The sequence below is a fragment of the Cebus imitator genome, unplaced genomic scaffold (assembly GCF_001604975.1).
Source record: "Cebus imitator isolate Cc_AM_T3 unplaced genomic scaffold, Cebus_imitator-1.0 Scaffold229, whole genome shotgun sequence".
Taxonomy (NCBI): Eukaryota; Metazoa; Chordata; class Mammalia; order Primates; family Cebidae; genus Cebus; species Cebus imitator.
The window spans coordinates 3,026,277-3,033,773 of NW_016107544.1; the positions used below are offsets into that span (position 1 = coordinate 3,026,277).

The 7,497-nt window shown below is 36.4% G+C and overlaps 1 long non-coding RNA gene across 1 annotated transcript in view; it reads left to right on the forward strand.

Annotated features, from left to right (window-relative positions):
• LOC119466795 overlaps nt 1-7,497 on the forward strand; it is a 21,044-nt gene that overhangs the window by 6,527 nt on the left and 7,020 nt on the right. Inside the window, exon 2 of the long non-coding RNA XR_005195275.1 lies at nt 1,495-1,613. This is a non-coding gene — a long non-coding RNA (uncharacterized LOC119466795). The remainder of the gene's footprint in view (nt 1-1,494; nt 1,614-7,497) is intronic.

Consider the following 7,497-nt stretch of genomic DNA (forward strand, 5'->3'; position numbering starts at 1 on the left):
ATGAAGTTTTGCTTTTGTTGCCCAGGCTGGAGTACAATGGCACGATCTCGGCTTACTGCAACTTCCACCTCCTGGGTTCCAGCGATTCTCTTGCCTCAGCCTCCCGAGTAGCTGGGATTACAGGCATGTGCCACCATGCGCAGCTAATTTTGTATTTTTAGTAGAGATGGGGTTTCTCCACGTTGGTCAGGCTGGTCTCGAACTCCTGACCTCAGGCGATCTGCCCACCTTGGCCTCCCAAAATGCTGAGATTACAGGCGTGAGCTGTCATGCCTGGACTTCTCTCCTGTCTCTCTAAGCAAGCAACATGATGCCATAGAAAGGACAGTAAACTATTACTTAGATATTGTGGATTTAGAAACATAGTAACTGATGTGACTTCATGCTCATATATTACTCATGGTTAGTTTCCATAATCACTGGTTTCCTATTTGTAAAACAGAAATCTAAAATAACTTCCTTCTTTGACTCTGTGCTGCTTTAAGGAATTTATGAGATGAACTATAGGAAATAATAAAATCCAACTGCTGAGCATATAATATATGCTGCATAATCTTCTATATGCTTTATGTGTAGCTTTTTATTTGATCTCTATGATATGTGAGCTATTTTTTATTCACCGAGGTAAAGAGAAGTACTCTGAAAACTGTAAAGTACCAGAAATTACAAATAAATGTCCTGTAGGGAATCAATGTACAATGAAGAAAAAAAAAGCGTTTTCAACTAATTAACTTTCAGAAAACTTTTTGTTTTCTTATTTAAACTTTACTGATACTAACTTTCAATATTTGTACCTTGAACATTTCTATCACAGTTATTCTCTTTCTTCATCAATCTGTCCATTCATTCTGTAAATATTTGTGAGTTACCTATAATATGTCAGGTACTATCCTAAGGCTTTGGAAGAACAGTGGATGAAACAGACATGGCACCAGCTGTTTAGCATTATCGATTGTAATGAGGCTATAAAACAGTAGGTGATAAAGAAGTGTGGTCAGTAGCATCATGGGAATAGTGGTCCATAGAAGGATATTACAGACCTAGGGTGTCGAGGAACATTGTTTAGAAGAAGTCATATCTGAAGATTTGAAGGCTAAGAGGAGTTAGGCAAAATGGAAGTAGAGAAAATTCCAAAAGAATAGTACCTTCAGTATTTCTGCCCCTTGTTTACATTGATTTTCTTTTTCTCTCTGTATCTTTAAACTCTAGTAAATCCTTCTTTAATTTTTATTCCCAAAATATAATTTGATATTAAGTTCTTGTAAATTTTTCAAATATTTCATATTTCATAAGCTTTTCATAATCCATCTATGTGATCTTGAATTTCTTAATCCAATAACCAAGCAATATTTTATTAAGGGTACTTTATTCCCCTATTCAGGTAGAACATGGCCCTCTGTTATTAGCTAATCATAATATAAATAAAATTCAAAATAGGCAAGCAAATGTTTTCTATATAATTTCATTCTTGTGGTTTCCTTCCTTTGCCACTAGATGGTACTTGTATGCCTGAGAGACCAAAATGCTGATTCAGTTTACCTTCCTGGAAACTGTAAAACTAACCAATCAGAGGATCAGGTCATTGAGTAGAAGAAGCTTACCCAACCCAAAATGTAAGTGATCCTGGTTCTTAAATTTATCCCTAAAAATTAACCCAACATTATCTTTTCTCTTTAGATAAATATGACAGTAAGAAATTTTAAATTAAATTAGCTTTAGTCTCTTCCCATCTTGTACCAACCCCCAAACCCCATTTTTTTTTTACATTTTTTAATTTTTACTTTTTAATAATACTGCTTTTCTGACATCCTAACCTGGAAAATTGGATTACTTCTTCCTTATTGGAGGCCCTCCATCCTCCTAGCTCCTTGTGTAAGCTAATGCTTTTCTTTCTGCTTGGAAAAGCCACTACCTCCCTTCCGACCCCTTCCTCCTAGGTTTTATTTTCAGAAATCCTAGTCATTCTTGAAGGCTCATTTTATTTAGTATCACTACCATGAAGTTTTTCTTGTTATTATTACTTGAAAATACCTTCTTCTGATTCCTTTTTCACTCTTCTAACAATTTTAGTAATTTGTTTGATAATACATGGAATGTATTATTCTAAAGAGCTATATGTATCTCCATAGCAATTAGACTTCCTGCATTGTGATTATTTATGAAAATTTCTTAATCTCTGTACTATACAATGTTTGCCTCTTGAGAGAAGAGGCTATCTTAGTAATCTATATATTCTGAAATATTTAGTACATTATTATTTATTAAATTGAGTTTAATGCTATATCCATAAGACTATTGCAAAAAACTCTAAGAGTAAAAAAATGATATGGTGATTCTTAATGACAGTCTCATGTGTAAGTTGGATCAAATTCATTAGCAAGACCTGTGGAATCCAATCATCTTTTTCCCATTTTCCCTTTTTTCCCATGACGTAAGACTCCTGCCTTCCCCAAATATATAGAAATAATGGGTCGGGCACAGTGGCTCACACCTGTAATCCCAGCACTTTATCGAGACCATCCTGGCCAAAATGGTGAAACCCTGTCTCCACTAAAAATATAAAAAATTAGCTGGACATAGTGGCACATGCCTGTAGTCCCAGCTACTCAGGAGGCTGAGGCAGGAGGATCGCTTGAACCAGGGAGGTGGAAGTTGCAGTAAACCGAGATCATGCCACTGCACTCCAGCCTGGTGACAGAGCGAGACTCCGTCTCAAACAAAAAAGAGAAAAAAAAAAAGAAATAATGCATAGAGCATTATTTAAAATATAAGCACTTTAAAATATTTTTTTTTTTTTCTTAAGACAGGGTTTCACCATGTTGGTCAGGCTGGTCTTGAACTCCCGACCCTAGGTGATCCGCCCGTCTTGGCCTCCAAAGTGCTTGGATTACAGGCGTGAGCCACCACACCCGGCCAGCACTTTAAAATATAAAGCTGAGTTTAAAACAGAGACAGCAAAGGCTTCAGATACCAGAATTGAAGAAGAAATTCAAAGTCACAGTAATAAGGGCCAGGAGCTGAGGTTTTAACCCCATTTTGGACTAAAAGATGTGGTCCTAAAACTACTTTTGAGGATCTGGAACTAACATTCCTGCATAAACTAGAAGCCTAAAGAGATTTTCACTTTTTGAAGCTGTAGAAGCTTATCTCTTAACTCAGTAGTCTAGGATGAGCAGAGGTGATAGTAATATTGAAAGCCTGTGAATATTGAAAGGTTCCTGTGAATATTGAAAGCCTCTGCCAATAAAAATCCAATTTTACATTATTGTTTGAAAAGGTAATCCTGGCCAGGCGCGGTGGCTCACGCCTGTAATCCCAGCACTTTGGGAGGCCAAGGCAGGTGCATCACTTGAGGTCAGGAGTTCGAGATCAGCCTGGCCAACATGGTGAAACCCCATCTCAATTTCTTTAAAAAAAAAAAAAAGGAAAAAAGAAGATAAACCTAAGCTTAAAAACAGAGAAACAGCCAGGCCCTATAGAAGCAAATATAAAAATACTTGATGTGGACATCTACACAACTCAGGAAACAAAAGAATCCCACAGAATAAACAGCCTTCAGTAAAGGCGCACACTCAATAAAATTTGCACACCACACAAAGAAGCAATCTACCACAAGGCAGATGAGATGACACAACAAATAGAAAAACCTGTTCCCAAACAACTTGAGTTAATAAAACAACTTGACAACTGGGTGCAGTGACTCACACCTGTAATTCCAACACTTCATGGGGGCCAAGGCAGAAGGATCACTTGAGGCCTAGAGTTGAGACCAGCCTGGGCAACATAGTGAGACCCTGCCTCTACCAAAAAAAAATTTTTTTTAATTAAAAAAACAAAAACCTGGATGTGACTATCAAAGAGATATCCATAAAATGATTAGAAACATAAAGAAAAATAAAAATCAAATGAAAAAGCAAGATAAGGTAAAAAATAAAAATATTTGAGAAAAGATAGGAATTTGTTGATGTATTAATAATTTTGATACTTATTGAACACCTGCAGACTTCTAGTACTGTTCTGGGTACTAAAGATAATAGTGAATAAGATATATAAATTTTCTACTGTCGTAGAGTTTATTTCTATTGAAAATAAAAAGCTCACCAGATGGGTTAAATAGATGGACTAGATACAGTGAAAGAGATAATTTTTAAACTGGAAAATAAACCTGAGGAAATTATACAGAGAATTTTTAAATGGAGAGTATAAAAGTAAAGTTATATTCTTAAGAATGTAATAACAAGACTTAACACATATTTAATAAAAGTTCTTTTTGAGATACAGTTTCGCTCTTTCACCCAGGCTGGAATGCGGTGGCCTGATCTCAGCTCACTGCAATCTCCACCTTCCCTTTTCAAGTGATTCTTCTGCCTCAGTCTCCTGAGTAGCTAGGATTACAGCTACCCACCACCATGCCTGGCTAAAGAATTTTGTATTTTTAGTAGAGACAGGATTTTATCATGTTGGCTAGGCAGGTCTCGAACTCATGACCTCATGATCTGCCCGCCTCAACCTCCCAAAGTGCTGGGATTGTGGGCATGGGCCACCATGCCTGACTGGTAAGAAACAGACATCCTAAAAAGAAAGAAAATAAAGAAAATGGAGGGGAGGCATGATTCAAAGAGAAGGCAGCAGAGAATGTGTGAGATATAAAGATAGACGTGAACCAGAATGCAGTAAGTCCTTAGCAAGATACCTGTTTTAAAATAAATCAATGTCAGAACATTCTAGTTAAAGAGCACCAAAACAAGAAAAACAATTCCTAAGAGAAAAGCAAGAAAGAAAACATACCTGTAAACTGGGCATAGTACCTCATGCCTGTAATCCAATACTTTGGGAGGCTGAGGCAGGAGTATGACTTGAGCCCAGAATTTTAAGACCAGCCTGAGCAACATAGTGTCTCCAAAATTAATAATTAAAAAATTAGCTGGGTTTGGCGGCCCATGTCTGTCACCCCAGTTACTTAGGAGGCTGAATGGGAGGATCACTTGAGCCTGGGAAGTCAAAGCTACAGTGAGCTGTGATCATGTCACTGCACTCCAGCCTGAGTGAGTGTAAGACCCTGTCTCAAACAACAACAAAAACAACAGCCTACCTATGAGGAAACAAAAATAAAATTGGCAATAGAAATTCCACTGGTAAAAAGAAAGGTTAAAATAAAAAATTTTAAGGGCTGTGGGAAATTCTGTTCTCAACTAAACTGTTGAAGTAAGAATGAGAAAGTTGTCAGATAAAGACCAATAGAGTTTACCATTCACAGACTTAGGCTGCAGGAACTACTGACAGGTGTACTTCAATAAGAAGGAAATCAAATCCAAAAGGAAGAAGCAAGATGTAGGAAGAAATATTGAACAAGGAAACTAAATAAAATTCTGGAGAAACTAAGTATTCACATATAAATAATGGATTATAACCAAGAAAATTAAGATGCTATAACATGAAAGAAGAGGAAGTCAGGTTTGAACTTATTCTGTTTGTAAATTCCATTTTTTGAGAGGAGGCTATAGTTATTATTAATTTTGGAAATTATAAAATGAGGTATGCATGTTAAAAATTTCCTGTTTACATGATTACAGAGTAATCACCTGTCATGTGTATTTGCTATACTATTTAAGAATATTCAATTCAGGGACTAGAAAATGTAAAAAAGAAAGAATTAAGAGATACATAGATATGTTAGATATAAGGTAAGTAGAGTATGTGTGTACTGAGTGCATAAACAAGAAGGTATGGAAGGAATGAGTAAGCACCAAATATTCATGAAACACCCAAGGCACCAATATTCATGAGGACCCATGAGGGAAAGAAGGAAGGAAGGAAGGAAAGAGGGAAGTAAGGAAGGAAGGAGGGAGGGAGGGAAGGAAGAAAAGAAAAAAGGGGAAGGGGGAAGAAAAAAAATCACTCAAATGGAAGGCAAGAAAGGCCTAAAAAATTAAGAAATGGCATCTTAAAATCAAACTTGGTTACCTTTTCTTTTATTTCAAAGATACACAACTCATTTTTAATTCACCTACCTCAGCACATAATTTCTTACTGGTTGTATGAATACGTGATTAAGAAGAATTCTAAAGCGAAGTACCATTTTAATAAAGAAGAGTGCCTTCATCTATTAACAATATCTATCCAAAGGCACTGGAAATGAGCTGAAATAATGTGAGGAGTACATATGTGTCTTTCTTAATCCAGGTTTTCTAAGCTTAAAAAATCACCAATTACCAAAGCTCTCAAAAAGTCAATTATATATTCTTTTAGTTTTTTAAAATTTGATGCTTTTATGCCTAATCTTTTTATATGTTTGAGAGAAGTTACTTCAAATACTACTAATTCAAATAAGAATATTTATAATATGGCCAGGTGCGGTGGCTCATGCCTGTAATCCCAGCACTTTGGGAGGCCTAGGTGGGTGGATCACGAGGTCAAGAGATTGAGACCACCCTGGTCAACAAGGTGAAACCCATCTCTACTAAAATACAAAAATCAGCTGGGCATGGTGGTGCACGTCTGTAGTCCCAGCTACTTGGGAGGCTGAGGCAGGAGAATTGCTTAAACCCAGGAGGTAGAGGTTGCAATGAGCTGAGATCGCGCCATTGCACTCTAGTCTGAGTAACAAGAGCGAAACTCCATCTCAAAGAAAGAAAAGAATATTTATAATATACACAACAGCATGAAAATCATAAGATAGTATTTTTAGTTACTACGTAGGAAAGAAAGTCCATCAATATGCCTATAACTGGCAAGAAATTTCAGCCATCATTCAATTGAATTCCACAAATGGTCATTGAGTTCTTACTGTGACATGCACAACGAACTCTACTAAAGGATCCAAAATTTAAAAACATAGTCCCTGCCTTCAAGAAATTTAATAGTGAAGGAGATATCCATTACATAGTCAACTGTAAAACAGAGCATAATGTCAGTAGATTCTACATCTAGCAGGGCATTAGGATCATCCAAGAAGCTTTTGTTTGTATATTTATTATTGTTGATTGTTGACTGTCAGAACCTGTCAAAGATGTGAAATAAGAATCTCTAAGGTATGAAATCTGAAAATGTATAAATTTAAAAGGGGTTCCACAAGATTCTGATACTTAGCTAGATTTGTGAGCAACCATGATAAATGTTATGCTATTCATACTTAGAAGAATGTGGTTTATGTTACTTTATTGCAATTGTTTTATGACCCTAGTTCTCAAGGAAAGGAAACATAATATGAGTACATTTCTTAGGAGGATAAACTTACAAGGATAAACTTGCAAAATAGAATATTAACGTGGGTTCAGCCCTGGAGTGCCAGAGAACACTATGAAAGCATTTGATGACAAGAGGGAATGGAGGTACAAACTCACCCAACATGTTGAGGGAAAAGACAGGATAGGAAATGTAAACATAACCTATGTCCAAATTGTGCCATGAGGTCAGGCCTGTTTTTTTACTTTCTCTGTATTCACACTTCAGCCTGAGGACTGACTTGGAAGAGCTCTTGTTAGATTGGAAACTTTA